The sequence below is a fragment of the Rhinolophus sinicus genome, linkage group LG04 (genome assembly GCF_036562045.2).
Source record: "Rhinolophus sinicus isolate RSC01 linkage group LG04, ASM3656204v1, whole genome shotgun sequence".
NCBI classification, from domain to species: domain Eukaryota; kingdom Metazoa; phylum Chordata; class Mammalia; order Chiroptera; family Rhinolophidae; genus Rhinolophus; species Rhinolophus sinicus.
Window position 1 is genome coordinate 113512815 of NC_133754.1, and position 23060 is coordinate 113535874.

The 23060-nt window shown below is 36.3% G+C and overlaps 1 protein-coding gene and 1 pseudogene across 8 annotated transcripts in view; both read right to left on the bottom strand.

Annotated features, from left to right (window-relative positions):
- FANCC (FA complementation group C) overlaps positions 1-23060 on the bottom strand; it is a 261715-nt gene that overhangs the window by 124120 nt on the left and 114535 nt on the right. The window lies entirely within an intron of this gene.
- Positions 5381-6115, bottom strand: LOC109434738 (kallikrein-13; annotated as a pseudogene).

Below are 23060 nucleotides of genomic sequence, written 5' to 3' on the forward strand. Positions count from 1 at the left end.
TGTTCCTAGCAAACCTTCAAAATAAATGAAACAAAAAATGATATAATTGAAAACAGAAATAGGTAACTCACAATTATAATTGGAAACTTTAACATAATCTCTTAGTAACATAGAAAACAAAATCAGTAAGGCTGTAGAAGACTTGCACAATACTATTATTGGGAGTCAATCTCCAGGAATCTCACATTTCTGTAGGCTTTGTGAGCAGAGACATTGACTGCCTTTGTGCTAGAATATCTTTTCAAGGATATTTCTATAGCAAACACCTTTGGAAGAGTGAGGTAAAGGTCTCAATCAAAAACAAAGGGCAGGTAGGTTTGTTTACTGTCCAATATAACACGAAGTGTGATCGAACAATCCAGTGAACGTTTCAATAAAAACAATATATTACATTAAAAGACGCACTGTCATTAATCCACCTCAAAATACTCCCCCTCACTTCGAATACACTTATCCCATCGTTCTTGCCACCTTCTGAAGCAGTTCTGGAAGTCCTCTTCCGTGAGTATCTTTAGTTGTGCTGTTGGGCTGCCTCGATGTCCTGAATCATTTTGACTTTGGAGAAGAGCCAGAAGTCTCATGGTGCCAGATCCAGTGAATAAGGTGGATGAGGACACACCATAATGTTTTTATTTGACAGAAATTGCCGTACACCAGAAGCGATGTGTGACACGGAGCGTGGTCATGATGGAGGATGATTTACAGCACACTTTGAAACACACCTTCCCTCAACCGTAGCTCACACATGACTGACTGAACTGAACAAGTTGAAACTTGTCACACACTGTTACTAAGGTTTGACATGCTGCCTCTGGTATTGAAGATCCCTGACTTTCTGTGGGATGGCACGCAGAAGCAGCATTCATCGTATTTTGTGATCACAATGGAAAGGCTCCGTGTCATACATGGCTTCTGGTACAGAAATTTCTGTCAAATAAAAACTTTACAGTGTGTCTTCATCCACCTTATTCACTGGATCTTGCACTGTGCGACTTCTGGCTCTTCCCCAAAGTCAAAATGACCATGAAAGGTCAATGTTTTGAATTAATTCAGGACATCGAGGCAGCCAGGAAAGCACAACTAAAGATACCCATGAAAGAGGAGTTCCAGAACTGCTTAACAAAGTGGCAAGAAAAACGGGATAAATGTGTTTGAAGGGAGGGGGAGTATTTTGAGAGGCACTGATTACAATGTGTCTTTTTCCTGTAATAAACTTTAATTTAAACATTCACCATAGTTTTTCACCACACCTCATATGTATCCCTCAGAGTAAAATGAAATTTGTCTGCAGCTCATTACAGAATGTCTGAGTACTTCTATAATACGGAAGTACTTGAGGAAGGTTCTTCAACTGTGATGCAAACCCATGTATGACTAGTATTTACCCAGGACTCTTTGCAATTCCCCCATGGGACATGGGGGATACAGGGAATAGATACAAATATCAAAGTTTGTTGTGCTGTGAGTAATAAAGCCCTTTGTCTTCGACTCAGGAGTTCCATGTCTTCTGCCAGCAGACATAAAACAGTGACAGACTAACCTGTTAGTTTGTAAGGAAGAAACAATCTCAGACCCCTCACAGACTTCAACAACTACCAATCACTATGATGGTCCAATTGATAGCTAGAGAATACCCCATCCAATGTTATTTTCAACTTTACATGAAACAGTCACCAAGACAGACCAAATTCAGGGCCATAAAACAAGTCTCAGAGAACTGAAAAGGATTGAAATAATATAAATATTTACTCTGACATTAACAGAAAGATATCTGGGAAATCCTCACATATTTGGACACTAAACCATACATTTCTAAATAATCAATGAGTTATAGAAAAAGTTACAAGGGAAAATTAGGAAATACATTGAGGAAATTAAAATATAATGTATCAAAATTCAAGAGAAACAACTAAAGCAGTGATTGGAGGAAAATTTATACCTTTAAGTTTTATGTTATAATGAAGAAAGGTCTCAGATCAAGTATTTAAGTTCCAGCTTAAGAGCTAGGAAATAAAGATTCAACTAAATCTAAAGTAAGCAGAAGAAAAGAAATAATAAATACAAGAACAGAAACAAAACAAATAGAAAAATGCACAAACAAAAGATAAAAATCAATGAGGCCAAAGCCCGGTTCTTAAAAAAGAAAACAAAAATGTAGTAAGTTTGTTAAACTCTATAGCTCATTCATGGGGAAAAAATGGAAGAAGATACCAGTTCTAATGTCAGAAATGAAAACCTCACTACATATCTTACAGATATTAAAAGCATTATAAAGGAATGTTATAACAGTAAAGATGGAATGAGTAAATTCCTTAAAAGACAAAACTTACAAAAAGTGACTCACAAAGAACCTTAATAAAATTTACCCATTAAAGAAAATGAACCCATAATTTAAAAATTTCCCACAAAGAAAATTTCAAGACCAGATAGTTTCATTAGTGATATTAATCAAAATTTAAGGAAAAAAAACACTATTCTTACATAAACTTAGAAGATATCAAAACCAATAGACATAAAAAAAACTCGATCAATATTCCTCGTGAATGTAGATGCAAAATTCCTTCAAAATTTTAGCAAGTAGAAAGCAGCAATACCTAAAAAGAATTGCACCTAGTAATGACAGGTGGGTTTAACAATCTAAAATAAATCAATGAAACTTGCTATATTAGCATTAGTAGTACAAAGGAGAAAAATCATATGATCATCTCAATAGATGCATAAATAGCATTTTAAAATATTCAACATTTGACAGACTAATGTCAGCAAAATGACAGACTAGTAAATTCTAAGCCCTCATCCCCTCCCCCATGGAAATATCAAGTAAACAACTACAGACTGACTAAAACAGTTTTGTGGTAGCTCTGAAAAGCAGTCAAAGATCTGCAGCAACTACCGTGTTTCCCCAAAAATAGGACCGGGTCTTATATTAAGTTGTGCTAGAAAAGACACATTAGGGCTTATGCTCAGGGGATGTCCTCCTGAAAAATCATGCTAGGGCTTATTTTCCGGTTAGGTCTTATTTTCGGGGAAACATGGTAAGGGAATAGCCAATTAAGAAAAAGCAACACTCAAAATAGCAGGAAATTTCATGTCACTGTTGCTTGCACTTGCCCCACCCTCTCCCTGGTGAAGCTCAGAAGGAAGTGGCCCAATTTCTCGTATCCTCGCTTATGACAGTAGGGAAGAAGTGAAACTTATTTGCAATATTCTGGCAAGTCTGTGGGTTGCCTCAGGGACTGATTTCTGTATTGCCTCACTTGGAACTCTGTTATGAATGGTGGCATAACCTGGATTTCAGGTGGGAAACCACAGAAGACAGTGGTGAGTGCTGCACTGTGTGCAAACTATAGGAAACTGAAGGCCTGTAGATGCCTGGGGATAAGATTACAGCAGAAAAACACAGTAGAACATGCAAGGTCCTGTGAAAAAATGAGAGGGAAATTCCTAGGAAAATCAAGACATCTTAAAGGAGCTGTGTATATTTACGAATTGAAAAAAGTAAACATGCAGGCCCATGAAAAATACACTCAGAAAAGGCATGAGAAGACCTTAAGCCTTCATGACAAGCTAACTAATAACGGTATCACCCAACACAGAGCAAATCTGTAAAGACTGAGAGAAGTGGCTGCTTTTCAAGTGACAAATTTTCAACAAATATAACGAGGCATAAAAAGAAAAAGGGAAACATGGCTCATTCAAAAGAAAGAACAATAAAAAAATCTCCAGACCCATGCTAAGGAATCACATGCTTTGTACTTACTAGACAAAGACATAAAACAACTGTCTCTTTTTTTGTCTGTTTAATTCATTGTTTACTTATCATCTGAGTCTACAGTAGTCCTTGGGTTCATGATAGGTACCAATATTTGTTGACTAAATAAACAGAATTATATTTATCAACACCCAGGAGAGTACCTGCACATGTCAGCAGTGAATAAATGTTTGCCGGGAAAAATAAAAGAATACAAAAATAAATGAAGCAACACCTTTTGGATACTCTGCAAAGGAGCTGTTATTGACATCCTAGGTAATATTTTATATAGACTGATGCAAATAATAGTGGTAAGCACTCAACATTATCTTAATAACAAGGCTATCAGAAAAAATTATTAGCCCCATTTTGCAGATGAGAGAAGAGAAGCAGTATTTTATGACTTGTTCAAAGCAAGACTTGAGCATTTAACCACTGTGTTCTGCAGTCATGGGAAATAGCAGATGGCATTGAACAGGGTGTTCGTGGAGACAGCACAGAATATTTGGTGGACAACAGGATCCACGCACAGAGACCTCATTGGAATATTGTACCCCATCACTCAAGATCTAGAATGCTGTTGATCTTTAGTGGGTATACGGATTCAGAGACAGGGAATATTGGTAGAGGCCAGATATGGACAGAATGCGGGATGCATTGTGTTTCCCAAAAAATAAGACCTAGCTGGACAATCAGCTCTAATGTGTCTTTTGGAGCAAAAATTAATATATGGCCCGGTCTTATTTTACTTATAGTAAAATATTTTACTTATAGTAAAATAAGACCGGGTCTTTATGATATGATATGATATGATATGATATGATATATGATATATGATATGATATATGATATGATATATGATATGATATATGATATATGATGATATATGATATATACTAGGTCTTATACTAATTTTTGCTCCAAGAGATACATTAGAGCTGATTGTCCAGCTAGGTCTTATTTTTGGGGAAACAGGGTAAGTAGAGTTGGGACATTTGGGAGGCCTAGAACTGTGTGAGAATGAACCATTATGAGAAGCCAATGTTAGCTGTGATGAGTCACTCAGAGGGCATAGAATGTTGTCAGGGCAGGAGAGTGTGGGCACAAGAGAATATTTTCAGAACGAAACATCATGGGAGTCCAGAACCTTCTTGACTACAAAACATAGAAGGATCTAGAATATTGACAATGAATAAATATCTGAAGGAGTATAGGACATTGTCAAGAATAGTCCGTTCACGGGACACAGAATATGATTTGGATGGGCTGGAGGTATATAAGTATTCCACAGACAAAACATTTAGATTTGATCTGGGTTTATGTTGAAATAGTTGGGAGACCTGGAATGTGTCTGGGTTGGGAAATTCAGGGAACTGGGCTGTTTCAGGGATGTAACCTCTGGGAGACTGTAATGCTGGCAATGACTGAGTGTTTTTGCAACATGGAATGTCAGTTGGGATGTGAAATTTTGAGAACATGGATTACTAGTTCAAGTGGAACCTCTGAGAGGGGCAGAGAAGGGCTGAGCAAACTGAATAAGGAGGGCACAGTGGGAGGACGGAGGCTGGTAAGTCTACTTGACTTTTATTGCGGGCCTTACCTCCATTCCTTCTTCTGGGTTTTCTGTTTTCAGATCATTTCTCGGATCCATGAAACATATTGAGAAATTCAGGTTTAGACGCCAGGCTGGTTGGGCTGCTCGCATGGGAAGTCTGCCCAGGAGGTGATGCCATGGAGCGTACCATTACACATCACAGGGCCACAGGAGTCGCCTAGCTGCCCTCTTTTGTGCCGGCACACAGCACGTTGGGCGTGATCTTCCCTGGGTAGACTTAACAACACTCCTCATCTGAGCATAGCTAGATGTTGGCACATTGTAAGGGTTGGGAATAACTCACCTGAGGGCTGATGGTAGTGTCTCAGCCTGACAGCAGGTGCCAGCAGGGAGGCAGTCATCATGGGAGATGCACAACAAGGATGTGGCTCATGACCCAGACTGGGGACTGCAGCTCCAGAAGTATGATGTTGTGGTCACAGTTCAGATGAGCAGGGCAGCTCTGGTACTGAGCATGTGGGACAAAGCAGACGACCTCCCTCACTTGCTCTCTGGCCTCCACACATCCCAGGGCGTGCTTGACCAGGTAAACTCTGTACCCCTCCTTCAGACAGTGTGCTGCAGTGAGGACCAATCTGGGTTTGGATCAGGACTCCCCCACAGAGCAGCCACTCCTGTACAAGCAGGGCTGCCTTCAAGGGCTGAGAGTGAGGGAGGCAGGTAAAGCCACCCAGAAGAAACCCATTAGTCCCAATGAGAATCTTGGAATACTCCTGAGCGATGCCGCCTGACAAAGCCAGGGGCCACATGGAAGCTCTGGGATTGAGGGGGTAGGGTGGGAGAGGCCTAACTGAGAGGGCTGGGTGAAGAGCTTCTGTAGCCAGCTGCCTCATAAAACAACTGTCTTAAAAATGCTCAAGGAGATAAAGAATAACATGTACAGAGAACTAAAAGAAGATGATTTATACATAAATAAAATTAGAATATCAATAGATAGAAACTACTTTTTACAAAACAACCAAACAGAAATGCAGAGGCTGAAAAATAAATCAAAATTGACAATTTTGTTAGAGGGGTTCAATAGCAGACTCAAATAAGCAGAAGAAAGAACCAGTGAATTTCAAGAGAGAGCATATGAAATTATTGAGTTGGGAACAAAAAGAAAAAGAATGAAAAGAGAAGAGAGCCTAAGGGATTTATGCATACCATAAAGCACACCAATACATGCATTATGGGAATCCCAGAAGGAGAAGAGTGACAGAAAGGGGCAGAGAGTTTATCTGAAGAAATAATACCTAAACAAGGAATTGGACATCCAAATTCAAGAAGCTCAAAAGACTCCCACTAGGATGAACTAAAAGAGGTCCACACTGAAACGTATAGCAATCAAACTGTCAAAAATCCAATAGAGAGAGAGATACTTGAAAGCAGTAAGAAAAAAGCAACTTGTCACAAATAAGAAACCTACCATAAGATAATCAGCAGGCTACTCAACAGGAACATTACAGGCCAAAAGAACGTGGGTGATACATTTAAAGTGATGAAGGAAAAAAACCTGCCAACCAAGATTACTGTATCTGGTAAATATGTTCTTCAAAAATAAAGGAGAAATTAAGACCTTCCCAGATAAACAAAAGCTGAGGGAATTCATTACCACTAGACAGCCCTACAAGAAATGCTAGGAAGAGTCAGTCCTTCAAGGTGAACTGAAAGGACACTAGACAGAAATGCAAAGCCATATAGACATATAAAGTTCTCCAGTAAAGTTAAATATATGAACAAATATAGAATCTGGTACTATAGTATTGGGAGTACATAAATCCACTTTAATTATTGTATAGAACTTAAAAGACAAAAGCTTAAAAAGTAACTATAAATCTAAGTTAATAAGTACATGATATATGAAGATGTAATTTGAGACATCTATAAGATAAAATGGAATGGCAGCGCTACAAAGGAACTTCTGTATGTGATTGAAGTAAAAGTTGATTTCAGTTTAAAATAGATTCAGTTTTTATCAGTTTAAAATATACTCCATAAAGAAAATATAGAATCTACACAAATGAAAATGAGAAGGGAATCAAAACATGTCACTACAAAAAAAAAAAAAAAAAAAAAAAAAAATCAACTAATCATAAAGGAGAAAGGAACAAAATAAGGAAAAAAGAACTGTATGACATATAAAATACAAAGACTTAATGGCAATATAATACATCCCTTCCACATAAATAATTACTATAAATGTAAATGGGTTAAACTTCCCAATCAAAAGACACAGATTGGCGATAAATAATTACTATAAATAATTACTATAAATACTACTTCCACATAAATAATTACTATAAATGTAAATGGGTTAAACCTCCCAATCAAAAGACACAGATTGGCAGAATGGGTGAAAAAAATAGGATTCAACTATAAGTTGTCTGCAGGGGACTCATTTTAGATCTAAGGGCAGGTGTGGTTGAAAGTAAAAGGATGGGAAAAGATTATTCATGCAAACAAGCAAGAGAGCAGAGGGGGTTATATCATATTAGACAACATAGACTATAAATCAAAAACTGCTACAAGAGACAAAGAAGGACAGTATATAATAATAAAAGGGCCAATTCACCAAAAACATATAACAATTGTAAACATGTAAGCACCAAATATCAAAACTCCTAAATATGTAAAGCAAGCTAACACTAACAGAATTGAAGAGAGAAACAGACAGCTCCACAATAACAGTAGGATACTCCAACATCCCACTTTCAATAATGGATAGAATAACCAGACATAAAATTATTAAGGAAACAGAGGACCTAAACAACACTATAGACTAATGGGAACTAACAGACATATAAAGAGCATTGCAACCAAAAATAGGAGAAAAGATTTTTTTTTTTCAAATGCACATGGAACCTTCTCCAAGACAGACGATATGTTAAGCTAGAAAAGAGAAAAACTGGAAAATCCACAATGTATGTAAATTAAACACTGCACTCAACCAACAGTTCAAAGACAAAATCACAGGGAAACTAGAAAATATCTTGAGACAAATGAAAATGAAAACAAAACATGAAAACTTTTGGGATGTAGCAAAAAAAAAAAAAAAAAAAAAGGCAAAAGGAAAATTTACAGCTGTAAATGTTTACTTTAAAAAGAAGATCTTAACAACCAAACTTTAAACCTTAAGAAAACTTAAAAAACTAGAAAAGAACAAATTAACTCAAAGTTACCAGAAAGAAATAATAAACATTACCGTAGAGATAAAAGAAAAGAGAAAACTAAACAAAAATTAATGTAACCTAGATTTAGTTCTTTGAAGAAAACGAAGAACAAAACTGACAATCTGTTACCTTAATTGAATAATAATAAAAAGAGATAAGACTCATATAACAATCTAAAATGAAACAGAGGACATTTTACAGAAATGAAAGGGTTATAAGAGAGTACCACAAACAACTGTATACCAACAAATTGGATAATGTAGATGAAATGGACAAATTCCTAGAAAAACACAACCTACCAAGACTGAATCATGATGAAATAAAAACTCTAAAAAGACCAATAGCTAATAAGGAGAGATTCTGAATAAGCAATCAAACACCTCCCAACAAAGAAAATCCCAGGACTAGATAGATTCACTGGAGGATTCTACCAAATATTTAAAGAAGTATTAACACCAATCTTCCTCAATCACTTCCAAAAAATTAAAGAGGCGAGAACACTTAACTAAATCATTCTATGAGGATGATTCATTCTATCCCTATTACCCTGATACTAAATCCAGCTAAAGACACTATAAAAGAACAAAACAAAACAAAACTGTAAACCAACATCTCTGATATTGATTAAAAAAAAATCCTAGCAAACCAAATTCAACAACACATTAAAAGGGTTAAACACCATGACTAAGTAGAATTTATTCCTTAAATGTGAAGATGATTCATCATACAAAACTGAATGAAATAAATCATACTAACAGAATAAAGAAAAAAAACACATGGTCATGTGAATTGATGCAGAAAAACAATTTGACAAAATTCAACACCCTTTTGTGATTAAAAAACAAACAAACAAACAAAAAACACTCAACAAACTAGGAATACAAGAAAACAACGTCACATAATAAAGGCCGTATGTGAAAGGTCCACAGCTAACATCATACTTGATGATAAAAAACTTAAAGCTTTCTCTCTAACATCAGGAACAAGGTAAGGATGACTTCTCTCACCACTTCTCTTCAACATAGTACTGCAACTTCTAGCCAGAACAGTTAAATGGGAAAAAGAAATAAAAGGCATCTAAGCTTGAAAGGAAAAAGTAAAATTAGCTCTGTTCACAGATGACATGACCTTACTATATGTAAAAAACCCTAATGATTTCACACACACAAAAAAATGTTAGAATAAATGAATTCAGCAAAGTTGCAGGATACAAAATCAACACACGAAAATCCACTGTGTTTCTATACATGAAAAATGATTACTCAAAAAAGAATTCCAGGGGCCGGCCCGGTGGCTCAGGCCGTTAGAGCTCCATGTTCCTAACTCCAAAGGCTGCCGGTTCGATTCCCACATAGGCCAGTGGGCTCTCAACCACAAGGTTGCCGGTTCGACTCCCGCAAGGGATGGTGGGCTGCGCCCCCTGCAACTAGCAAAGGCAACTGGACCTGGAGCTGAGCTGCGCCCTCCACAACTAAAATTGAAAGGACAACAGCTTGACTTGGAAAAAAGTTCTGGAAGTACACACTGTTCCCCAATAAAGTCCTGTTCCCCTTCCCCAATAAAATCTTAAAAAAAAAAAAAAAAAGAATTCCATTCACAATAGGTTCAAAAAGAATAAAATACTTAGAAATCAACTTAGCCACAGAGAAGAAAGTCTTATGAACTGAAAACTAAAACTAAAACACAATACTGAAAGAAATTAAAGAAGACACCAATAAATGAAAACACATCCCATATTCATGGATTGGAAGAAATAATATTATTGTCCATACTACCCAAAGCAACCTATAAATTCAACACAATCCCTATCAAAACAACAATGGTATATTTTGCAGAAATAGAAAATCTATCCTTAACTTCAAACGGAATCTCAAGGGCCTCCGCATAGCCAACACAATCCTGAAAATAAACAACAAAGTTGGAGATCTCACACTTTCTGATTTCAAAACTTACTACAACTCTGCAGTAATCAAAACATTATGGTAGTGGCATTAAGATAGACATATAGACCAATGACATAGAGAGCCCAGGAATAAACCCTCACACACATGTTCAAATGATTTTCAACAGGGGTGTGAAGTCCATTTGATAGGGAAAGCACAGTCTCTTCAACAAAATAGTGTTGGTAAAACTGGACATCCCCATGTACAAAAGAATGAAGTTGGACCCTTGCCTTACACCACATACAAAAATTAACTCAAAATGGATCAAAGTTCTAAATAAGACTCAAAACTATAAAACTCTTAGAAGAAAACATGAGGGAAAGCTTCATGACATTGGATTTGGCAATGATTTCTTGGCTATAACACCAAAAGCACAGCAACAAAAGAAAAAAAATAATCTGGACTTCAGAAAAATGTCAAACTTCTGTGCATCAAAGGACACACTATCAACGTAGTGAAAAAGCAATGCACAGAATGGGAGAAAACATTTGCAAATTACACTTAAGAGGTTAATACTCAGAATACATATAAAAATTCCTACAACTCAGTAACAACAACAAAATCTGGTTAAAAAGTGGAAAAGGAACTTGAATAGATTTTCAAATGGCCAATAAGCATATGAAAATATGTTTGACATTAATAATCATTAGGGAAATGGAAATCAAAACCATAATGAAAAATCACTTTACACCTATAAGGATAGTTTTATAAAAAGAGAAAAATCAACAATAAACAGAAAATAACAAGTGCTGGGGTAGTTTGGGAGAGTGGAACTCTCATGCACTGCTGGTCGGAATATAAAATGCCCCAACCACTATGGAAAATAGTATGGCGATATGTCAAAAATATTAAACAGAGAATTACCACATAATCCAGCAATTCAACTTCTGGGTATATGCCCAAAAGAATTGAAAACAGAGATTCACATGGATAATTTGTACATAATGTTCATAGCAGCATTATTCATAATAGACAAAAGCCGGAAGCAACCCAAGTGTCTACTGACAGATGAGTGGATAAACAAAATGTGGTGTGGTGTATATGCAAACACACACATACATATACATACACATAATGGAATACTGTTTAGTCTTAAGAAGGAAGAATATGCTAACACATGCCGCAACATGGATGAACCTTAAAGTCATTATGTTGAGTGAAATAAGCCAGTCACAAAAAGACAAATATTGTATAATTCCACATATATAAGAAACCTAGAGTAGTAAAATTCATAAAGACAGAAGTAGAAGGGTGGTTATGTGGGACTGGGTGGGTGAGTGAGGGATGCAGAATTATTGTTCAATGGGTAGTTTTGGTTTTGTAAGATAAAAAATTTCTGAAGATGGATGGTGGTGGTGGTTGCACAACAATGTGAGTGTATTTATTCAACTGAACTGTAACTTAAACGTTTTATGTTATGTATATTTTACCACAATTTTTAAAAATAAAAAAATTATGCATTCATTCATCGTAACAGCTTTCAACAAATTATAAATAGAAGGGAATTACCTCAACTTTCTATGAAAAACCACTGCTATAAACATGCTTAATGGTGAAAGGCTGAATGCTTTCTCCCTAAGATCAGAAAACAGGGCAGGTGTTAGCTCTCATAGCAGGTATTCAACACTGCACCAAAGGCTTTGGCCAGTTCAATTAAGCAACAAAAAAATATTAAAGGCATACAGATAGAGAACTAAAACCTAAAACATGACTAAGCACAAAATCCTAAAGAATCTGTGCAAAGCTAGTAAGTTCAGCACGGTCCTAGAACACTAAGTGAATAAACAAAAGTATACTTCTATGAACTGGCCACAAAAAATGAAATAAATAATGAGCATCAAAAACATAAAATACTTAGATATAAATTTAACAAAATACCGGGGTGCCAAAAAGGTGTATACAAATGGACATGTTGGTCAATGTTGCGCAAGCAGTAGTTCACCGTAATCAGAAGTGTCTGGACACTGATGGTAACCACTTGGAGCACCTCTTGTAACTGCAGAAGTCTAACGTGACTTGTATTCAGCTTTTGCTATTGGTACATATTGAGTATTGCAATTTTAGTACAGTTTTCCTTTCTTAAAATGTGTACACATTTTTTAGCACCCTCTGTATACACATATATACATATACACACACACATATACATACATACAGATGTATGTTTATCTCTGGGTTCTCAATTATGTTCCTTTGGTCTGTGTGTCTGTTTTGCTGCCAATACCAAACTGTTTTAAATACTGTAGTCTAGTTTTAGTCAAGGAGTGTTATACCTGTGGCTTTGTTCTTTTTTCTCAGGATTGCTTTGACTAATTGGGGTCTTTTGTGGTTCCATAGAAATTTGAGGATTTTTGGTCTATTTCTTTGAAAAAAATGCCATTGTGATTTTGATGGGGGTTGCATTAAATCTGTATATCACTTTAAGTAATATGGCCATTTTAACAATGTTAATTCTTCCAATCTATGAACATGAAATATCTTTCTATTTCTTTCTGTCTTTCTTCAATTTCTTTCAACAATGTCTTACACTTTTCAGTGTACAGGTCTGTCATTTCCTTTAAGTTTGTTCCTAGGTATTTTATCCTTTTTATTACAATTGCAAATGGGATTTTCTTCACTTCTTTCTGATATGTCATTGTTGGTTATAGGAATGCAACAGATTGTTGTATATTGATTTTGTATACTTTCACTTTACAGTATTTGTTTATTGTTTCTAATAGTCTCTTGGTGGAGTCTTTAGAGTTTTCTATAGAGAGAGTCATGTCATCTCCAAATAGCAACAATTTTAACTCCTTCATTCACAATTGGGAAGTCGTTCGTTTCTTTTTCTGGCCTGATTGCTCTGTCTAGGACTTCCAGTATGATGCTGAGTAACAGTGGCGAGAGTGGGCATTCTGGTCTTGTTCCTGATCTTTAAGGAAAAGCTTTCTGTCTTTCACCATTGTCTATCAGCTGAGGGCTTGTCATATATGGCCTTTATTATATTGAGGTACTTTCCTTCTATACCCATTTTATTAAATATTTTAATCATAAATGAATGTTGTATCTTATCAAATGCTTTTTCTGCATCTATTCATATAATCATATATATATATATATATATATATATATATATATATATATTTTTTTTTTTTTATTTTTTTTTTTACCTTTTCTTTTGTTAATGTGGTATATCACATTGATTAATTTGTGCATGTTGAACCATCTTTGCATCCCTGGAATGAACCCCACTTGATAGTGATGTATTATCGTTTTAATGTACTACTGTATTTGCTAGTATTTTGTTTAGGATTTTTGCACCTATGCTCATCAGAGATATTGGTTTGTAATTTTCTTTTTGTGTTGCCCTTGCCTAATTTTGGTATCAGGCTAACATCAGCCTTGTAAAATGAGTTAGAAAGTATTCCCTCTTCTTCAGTTTTTTGGAAGAATTTGAGAAGGATAGGTATTAAATCTTCTTTGAGTGTTGTTAGCATTCACCAGCGAAGCCATCAGGTCTTCGACTTTTGTTTGGGGGAAGTTTTCAATTGCTGTTTCAATTTCCTGACTAGTGACCAGTCTATTTAAGTTTTCTAGTCTTCATGGTTCAGTCTAGAAAGGTTATATATTTCTAAGAATATGTCCATTTCTAGTTTATCAAATTTGGTGGTGTATACTCTTTCACAGTATTCTTGTAAAAACCTTTGTTCTTCTGTAGTGTCTGTTGTAACTTCTGTTACTTCTCCTCTTTCATTTCTCATTTTATTTGAGTCTTTTCTCTTTTTTCTTTAATAAGTCTAGCTATAGATATGTCAATTTTATTTATATTTTCAAAGAACCAGTTCTTTCATTAATTTTTTCTATTGTCTTTTTATTCTCTATTTCATTTATTTCCACTCTTTTATTATTTCCTTCATTCTACCGAGTTTGGACTCCTTTTGTTCTTCTTTTTTTAGTTCTTGAAGGTGTAATGTTAGTTTATTTGAGATTTTTCTTGTTTCTTGAGGTAGGTAATTTTCTTTTTGTGTTGCCCTTGCCAATGCTATAAACTACCCTCTTGGTTCCGCTTTTGCTGCATCCCAGAAATTTTGGTATGTAATATTTCATTTCCATTTGTCTCTATGTATCTTTTGATCTCCTCTTTTATTTCTTTAACCCAACAGTTATTCAATAGCATGTTGTTTAATCTCCACATATTCATGGTTTTTCCATCTTTCTTACTGTTAATTTCAGTTTCATACTATAAAATATGCTTGGTATGACTGCAATATTCTTAAATTTATTGAGACTAGTTTTGTGCCCCAATATATAGTCTATCCTTGAGAATGTTCCATGTGAACTTGAGAAGAATGCATATTCTGTTGTTTTCAGATGAAAAGTCCTATAAATGTTGATTATGTCCATTTGGTCTAATACGTCATTCAAGGCCAATATTTCCTCTTGACTTTCTGTTTAGATGATCTACCCATTGCTGTCAATGGGGTGTTCTGGCCCCTTACTGTATTTTTGTCAGTGCCTCCCTTTAGGTCTCTCAGTAATAGCTTTATATATTTGGTATTTCCAGGTTGGGTGCACATATATTGATAAGTGTTAGGTCTTCTTGATGAACTGTCCCCTTTTTCATTATAAAATTTCTATTTTTGTCTCTTTTTAACCTTTTTTCCTTGCAATCTATTTTGTCTGATGTAAATACAGCTACAGCCACTTTTCTCTGGATGCCATTTGCTTGGAGTATCGTCTTTCACCCATTTACTTTGAGCCTATGTTTGTATTTGTAGCTGAGATGGATCTCCTGAAGGCAAAATATATTCAGGTCTTGTTTTTTAATCCATCCTGCTACTCTGTGCCTTTTTATTGGTCAGTTCAGTGTATTTACATTTAGGGTGATTATTGATATATGAAGACATACTACAGCCATTTATCATTTGTTTTCTCTGTATCTCCATTGTTTCTTTTCTCCCTTGTGTTTGAAATGTTTTATTTCTTGATTGTAGTGGTGGTTACAAGAGAATATACATCTGTCAAAACTATCAAACTGTACACTTTAAAAGGGTACATTTTATTGCACATAAAATTTGCTTCAATAAAGTTGACTTTTAAAAGGTAATATGACAGCCACAATCCATTGTCATAATTCTATGTAATAAAATCAACAAAGTAAAAAAAAAAAAAAAAAAAAAAAAAAATTTAAGGAAAAATCTACCTATATCCACTATCCTAACAAAGCTTTTTTATTTTCTGTGTTCCCTTCTAATCTTAGTCAATGCATATATATTTTGTACAGCTGTTAGTTATCATTTTGTATAAATAATTTTACATCCAACTTTTTATTTATGTTATACACATTTTCCACATGATTTTATAGGCTATACAAAATGACAACACAATATTTCATCAAGTAGATATACTATAATTTGGTTAGTTACTAATGCCTAGACATTAGGGCTGCTTCTCATTCTTTCCAATTATAAAAATTATTATAATGAGCATCAGGTATAAAGTTCCTTTCTTAATTTAAATATTGATTGGGATAAACTCCCAGGAACCATGGCTAATTTTTTATTCCTTTTTTTTTCTTTTTCATTTTAGAAGTTGTATTAGAGTGCTAGGGCTGCTGTAATAATGTACCACAAACTAAGTGGCTTAAACCACAGAAATTTATTATCTCACAATTCTGGATGCTAGAGCTATGAGATCAAGGTGTCATCAGGGTTGGTTCCTTCTGAGGTTGTGAAGAAGAATCTGTTCCGTGTCTCTGCCTGGCTTCTGGTGGTTCCCTCTATATCTCTGGCATTCTTTGGCTTGTTGAAGTATCACCCCAATCTCTGCATTCACTTTCACCTGACATTGTCTCTGTGTGCATGTCTGTGTCCAAATTTTCCTTTTTTATAAATGATACCAGTCATATTGGATTAGGGGCCGAACCTACTCCAGCTGACTTCATCTTAACTAATTCCATGTGCAATGATCCTATTTACAAATAAGGTCAACATTCTAAGGTAGTGGGGGTTTAGAACTTTAACATATGAATTTGGGGGACACAATTCAACCCAAAACATAAGTTATATTTGTTATTAAAAACTGAAAAAGTAGAAGAAATATAATGAAAAGGTGAAGGCCCTAATCAGTCTCTACCAAGCCTTTCCACAGAAGTAATCACTATTACCACCTTAACTTTTCTAATATTTGAGTAACACCATGGCTTCCCATAAACAGCATTTGGTGCTGCTGTACTATAGACTAAATCTAGTATGGCGATTTTTATTTACTACAAATGATAGAGAGGTAGTCTCTGAACACCTAAACATTTAAACTTTTTTCTCACTTGAAGGGTCTCTGCAGAGTACCTGGAGAATCTCAGAATTACAGGATCAGAGATTCCAGTGCTAAAAAGCCTTAAAGATAGTCTGGCTTAAGTTTACCTAGTGGTAATGTATTTTTTTTGAGTGTCTTAAGAGTCATATCAAGATCCAAAATGGTTTGCTATTTACTACCTGGCAAACTACTTTTCCAAATCTAAGTTCTTTCATCTATAAAACAGGGTAATATTACCTATATGCAGGATTTGTGAATATTTAATGAGGTAATACGTTTAAGGAACATACAAAGCACTCAATTAACAGTAACACTATCCATTTAAAACTTAAATTTTATTTTGTGATAAAAAAACACGTAACAAAAAACTTACCATTGCAACCATTTTTAACTATACAGTTCAGTAGCGTTAAGTATATTCACATCGTCGTGCAACAGATCTCAAGAACTTTTTTCCTTGTAAAACTAAATATCTATGACCATTAAACAAATCCCATTTCCCTCCTCCTTCAGCCCCTGATCTACTTTCTGTTTCTATGAATTTGACTACCTTAGATACCTCATGTAAGTAGAATCATACAGTATTTTTTAACCTTTTTTAAGATATATAAATGAGGGTATGTAATTTATAAAATATCTCACTAGTAGAGCCAGAACAGATCTGGATTTCCTGACTCTCAAAACAGTGACTTGTCTAAGATTATTTTTTAGTTCCAGTTGAACTATTAAAGCCTTCTGATAGCCAGAATTTTTACAACTACTGCTTATATCTACCATAGAGTAAAATTCTATTTATATCTACCATAGAGTAAAATTCTATTTAAATCACAAAGCTTTTAAAAGACCTGGAAATCAAGATTTATAGATTTAAACATGCCTGGTTCTTTTGCCTTGCTTCTAATTTATAGTAATTCCACTGTTGTCAATATTAAACAGAACCAAAACTGATAGGAACAACAGTCAAACCAAGACAAAGTATAACAATCTCTAAGTCAAAAAGAGTAAGTAAGCCAGTAATATGTATCAGCTTATAGTGCCTGGATCCTGGGAGGGATGGATGTCAGCCCCTTAAAGACATGCACATGTGGTCTGGGCAACAACTGAACTTTAAAACAGATGTAGAGATCATGCTGCCACATGTAGTGCAGACATCCACACAACCCTAACCGGTGGCTATTCACTAAGAAATGCCCACTATTATAGACGTTACTGTCTAAATTTACTTTTCACAGGGATTTATCCCTAAAGGGCCCAAGGAGCACTAGCCAGGCAATTCAGATCGAAATACAGTGTGCCTGTCTTACAAACATACATTATATCTGTAAGGCACAGACCTAAAAATTCCCTTCAGTCCAGACTGAGGTTGGGACACAATAGGAGAATTCGGGACAGGGGTGGAATAAGGAGAGGGCTGGGAATTAGAGAAGGGGATCTGGTCAATGTACTATTAACTAAGCCAACTCAATTAAAGTTATAGTTTAATGGAAAAGCCAACATGATCATAAAATGAAAATAAAACAAAATAAGCAGAAAACATAAAACAGGTCATCCAGAGAACATCACTAAACATCTCAAACATCCTGTTCCTAATTGGCAATAAATGTCTTGATCTGGCCTATTTGAGGAGTGGCAATTTACTAAAAAACAATCTGATACAATTTAGAGTTATAATAAGCAGAACTCCATCTAAATGAAATGAAAAAAGAAAAAGGAAAAAAGAAAAATCTAGCCAAGAACCTAAATGGTATCTCATTTTGCCCCTTTAGAGGAAGTAAATTTTCATTCTCGGAAGTTTAATAATAAGTTCGGTGCATTTACATTAATGACTCAGGAGACAGTTACCACTCCCCTAAAACATGCACATATAAGAACATAAAAACTTTCACAATTAGACCTCATGTGTGGAATGAACGGCTGATCATATCGAATGAACTTAAAATACCTTAAAATGAGAATAGCAGTGATTTTCACTTTTTCCAAAGCCCTGCAAAATGCTTACTGCCATATTTATATTGCTAAACCATGAAATGCTGAGAAAACTTTATCAGACTAAATAAAAACATGACATTTTGTAAGGCAGATGCCATTTCATGGATTTACTTAAGCATGTGTGGAATTGGGTAGTGTACTACCAAACTCCACTGCCCTTAACACAGTATGGCAAACAGCTTTGGTGGTTTCTAGCCCTGGGGAAAATATATTTACAAAACTATAAAGTAATTTTCCATGCTTTCCCTTTCTCAGTTACCTATTCCCAACCAGTCTATTCAATAACAGGCAGGAAGAGAAATGGAAGAGGACTCAATTTGGATTGTATCCCCTGCGCTATGGTCCCAAGGACGTAAAGGAACAACACAAGGTAGGAAGGAAGGAAGGAGAGAAGCCAGTGCCTCTACATGGAACTGTCCGGAACATGGCACAGAAGAAGAATATGGGACAACTGTTGGGACGATCTGATAGCCACCCCCTTCCTCGTGTACATTCTTACTTAGTTTATTTCAGGGACCCTGCCACCTGGCCTCCCCTTACATCTCTCAGTGAATGGTACTACCATCCGCCATGATGCCCAAGTCCAAAAACTGTTCTGTTTTAGAGGGAAACAAAATCGCCCAGTCCTCATGTTTCCAGAGAAGACAGAATGTCAAACCCACTCCCCTGAAGGGAAAAAAAGAGAAGGAATAGTTTTGGTATCTCTGAAGGATGTTGTGATGTCACATCCTTGCCATTCTCAGCTATCTCTGCCTCGCCCAAGGTCACACCCACTTCCCCGGTACCCACAACCCAATGTCTGACGGACACTTCTAAAGTATAAAGGCCCAGCCCTCCTGTCCCAAAGCAGGAAAGATCCACAGGGTCTCCTGTCTCTGTCCGTGTAGGCATAGCAGAGGTTTCTGTTGAGACTGAGCTACAGCTAAACTCGCCCCTCTGCACAATCCTGCCTCCTTTCTTTCCCCCCACAACTGTCACTCCCCAAAGCATTCCCTACACGCTGATCTTCCCCTCAAAGTCAGATTTCCAGAGAGCCCAACCTATGACATCATCTCAACCCCCTCACTGTCTCCTCCAGGAGAAGAACTGACCTACTTGGTTGATGCGGGAGGAGAAACTAAAAATGCCCAGCACCATACACAGCTCTCCACTGTTTCCAACTTGCCTTACCTATAGAAAGGATGTGTCTGGTCTACTGTTGCAACATGCTTAGCCGCAGGCTCATTCCATGCCAGACAGGCCCATGGTGGTTCAGCTTAGCTGTGTCTAGCTCATTTGTCTATCAAACCACAGATGTAAGTTACATTCTTGAATCTGTTTTAAGAGTTAAGGTATTGATGCTTTGATTTCCAACTGCCTATCTCCAATATCTTGTATCAACTGGTTCTTAACTGAGGAGAAGACAGAGGTGTTATTTATTAGTTCCCTAAAATCTCAGCATTATCCTTAATGGCTCCTCTCTCCTTTCCATAACAACTAAATATTACCAAGTCCTGCCTCATGTATTCTTAAATGTATTTTCAACACCGAAGCCACTATCTTGTTTGTATTTATATAATACATAGTGCCCCTACCCCCACTCCGCAACCACCATTTAAACTCCTCCAATTAAAATCTCTGCCTTCCAGGTTAAGCGTATTTTTAGTATAGGCCATTTGGCCCATATCAGGATCTGGCCCTTTCTAACTCTTATGCACAGCTAATATATGATAAATGGGACAGCCCGTCCTTACTATCATTATCAGGAATGCCTTTCCCAGTTTTTTCTTTACTTTCCTACATGCACCTCAAATCACTTTCAGTTCTCCAAGTTCCATGCACAGCTTAGGCCTCTGCTTACCTGGAAACTCATACATCATGATGCAAAGTTCAACTATCATCTCCTGAAAACCTTTCCGAACACCCCTGCGAAGTCCCCAATCTCCTCCCACCGAAGCTTTGCCCGTTCTCTCTGTGCTACCACAGTACCTTCCATATGCTGTTCTTTCCTCCTTCGCTTGTTTGACTGTAATACAATTACTTGATCATTGAAGGCAAGATCTTTATATCCCCCAACATCTGCATATACACAGTAGGCACTCAGAATATATTTAAGGAATAACTGAATAAGGAAGGATTAAGAAAAACTAGAGAGCAAGGGAGAACAGGGAGGCATGCTAATCATGACAAATACCTCTTTCCCAATGCCACACTTAAAATACTTTCAGTAGCTCCTTCAGTTGCCCTAATTTATGAACAAACTCACAAGCTGGCATTAATGGCCCTCCAAAATTTCTCCCAAACTTTTAAATATTAATTACTAATTCTCTCCATGAAGTACCTTGTTCTTCAGCCTAACTGGACTACTCATTTTTTTCTTGACCATGCCCAACCTTATGTCTGTTCATTCTCTTCTTTCCTAATGGAAACCCCACCACCACCATCACCACTACCACCAGGTTTTACCATCTAAAATACATTTAAATGTATTTATCATCTAAAATCATACTCATTTATTTAGTCATTTAGCAAATAATCACTGAATGCTTACTGTGTGCCAGGCACTGTTCTAGGATTTCAAACAGTCTCTGCCCTCATGGAACTTGTAACCTAGTTGGGAGGTAATGAGGAGATAGAAAAAATAATCAGTATGTCAGGGGGTGATCAGCATTAAGAAAGGTAAGGACAGCACACACATGAGACAGGATGATGAGGAAGGCCTCTCAGATAAGGTCACATTTGAGCCGTGCCCAAAAGAGGTACTGGAAGTAGGCCCGTGACTCTCTGGGGAAGAGCTGTGGAAACAGTTGTATAAATTCTAGGGAGGAGGTTGCTGGGTACCTATGAGGAACAGAAAGGAGGCCAGTGTGGCTGGAGTAAAGTGAGAAAATGTAAGAGAAGATCAGGAAGGTCACATGGGTCAGGTTATAGAGGGCCTTGTAAGCCACACACAGACTTTGCATTTCACTCTGAATGACATAGGAAACCACTGGAAGGTTTTAAGCAGAGGCACCTTTTAAAAGATCATTTGTAGCTACACTTCTTATACATTGACAGTATGAGTGCAAACTATTATACCCACCTTGAAAAACTACCTAGCAGTTTTTCGTTGTTTTTTTTGTCTGTTTTTTTGTTTGGTTTTTTAATGAAGTTAAACATACACCTATTCTAGAATTCTATCCAGAATTTCTACCATTGGTTATTTACTGAAAAATGAAAACAGGTCTACCATAAAGATTTTACATTAAATTAATTAATTAATTAAAAGAAATATCATTCGGACTAAAACCATAGGAGAACAAGGGTGAAAGCAGGAAGACAAATAAATTAAACTGCAGTAGTCCTCATGAAAGGTGATGGTGGCTTGAATGGAGATGAAAGCAGTGAAACTGCTCTTGAATATATTTCATAGATAGCACTGACACATTTGTTGAAAGACTGGATGTAAAATATAAGAGAAAAAGATGTAGCCACAAATGATTCCAGGGTTTTTGACCTCAGAATCAGGAAGAATGAAGGTTGCTTTTAACTTAGTTAGGGAAGCTATAGAAGGAAAAATTTCCACAGAAAAAATAGGAATTCATTTTGGACATGTTTAGTTTATGCTCATGGACATCCAAATGAAAATATTAGACAGTCAGTTAGGAGTCTGGAACTCAGGGGCGAGGTCTGACCCGAAGACATAAGCTTAGGACTTGTCAACATGCATACACACATACACACATACACACACACACACACATACACACACACACACACACCACTTTATAGCTCTCTCAATTTATAGTTCTTTCCATATCTGATTTTGTAACAGACTCATCACAAAGTATAACATAAAAGTCTGGGTAATCAGCATTTTAGGAAAAAGAGAATGGACAAAATTGTGAATGATTAAAATTTAATTAATTTTATCCATTCAGTAGCTTTTTATTTTGTGCTTGCTACGAGCTAGAAATACAAATCTGAACAAAAAGAAAACAAGGCCCATTTCTGTAGAATTTAATGTCTGGAAAGTTGAAAAATACTGCTTAAATAATTGCTTCCTTAATTATATTAGGAAAAACACGTTTTTAAAGTATTCAATTCGGAAATCAATGTAGGTATTTCTTTCAAGGCCACCATGAAGAAAGTTCAGTCCTCTGCTGTCCCCAGCAGTTTGGAGGACAGTGAAAGTGCTGTCCGCTGAACCAGGGTTCCATTTCAGAAAGTGTAGACACACTGTAATCACAAATACTGCATGAGCTCTGGGACCCTGGTCGGAGCAGGCCAGACAGCATCTAACATGAAGACTAAATGCTTTTCACGCAAGTGAGTGATTTCACCAGGTCAAGGCTTTC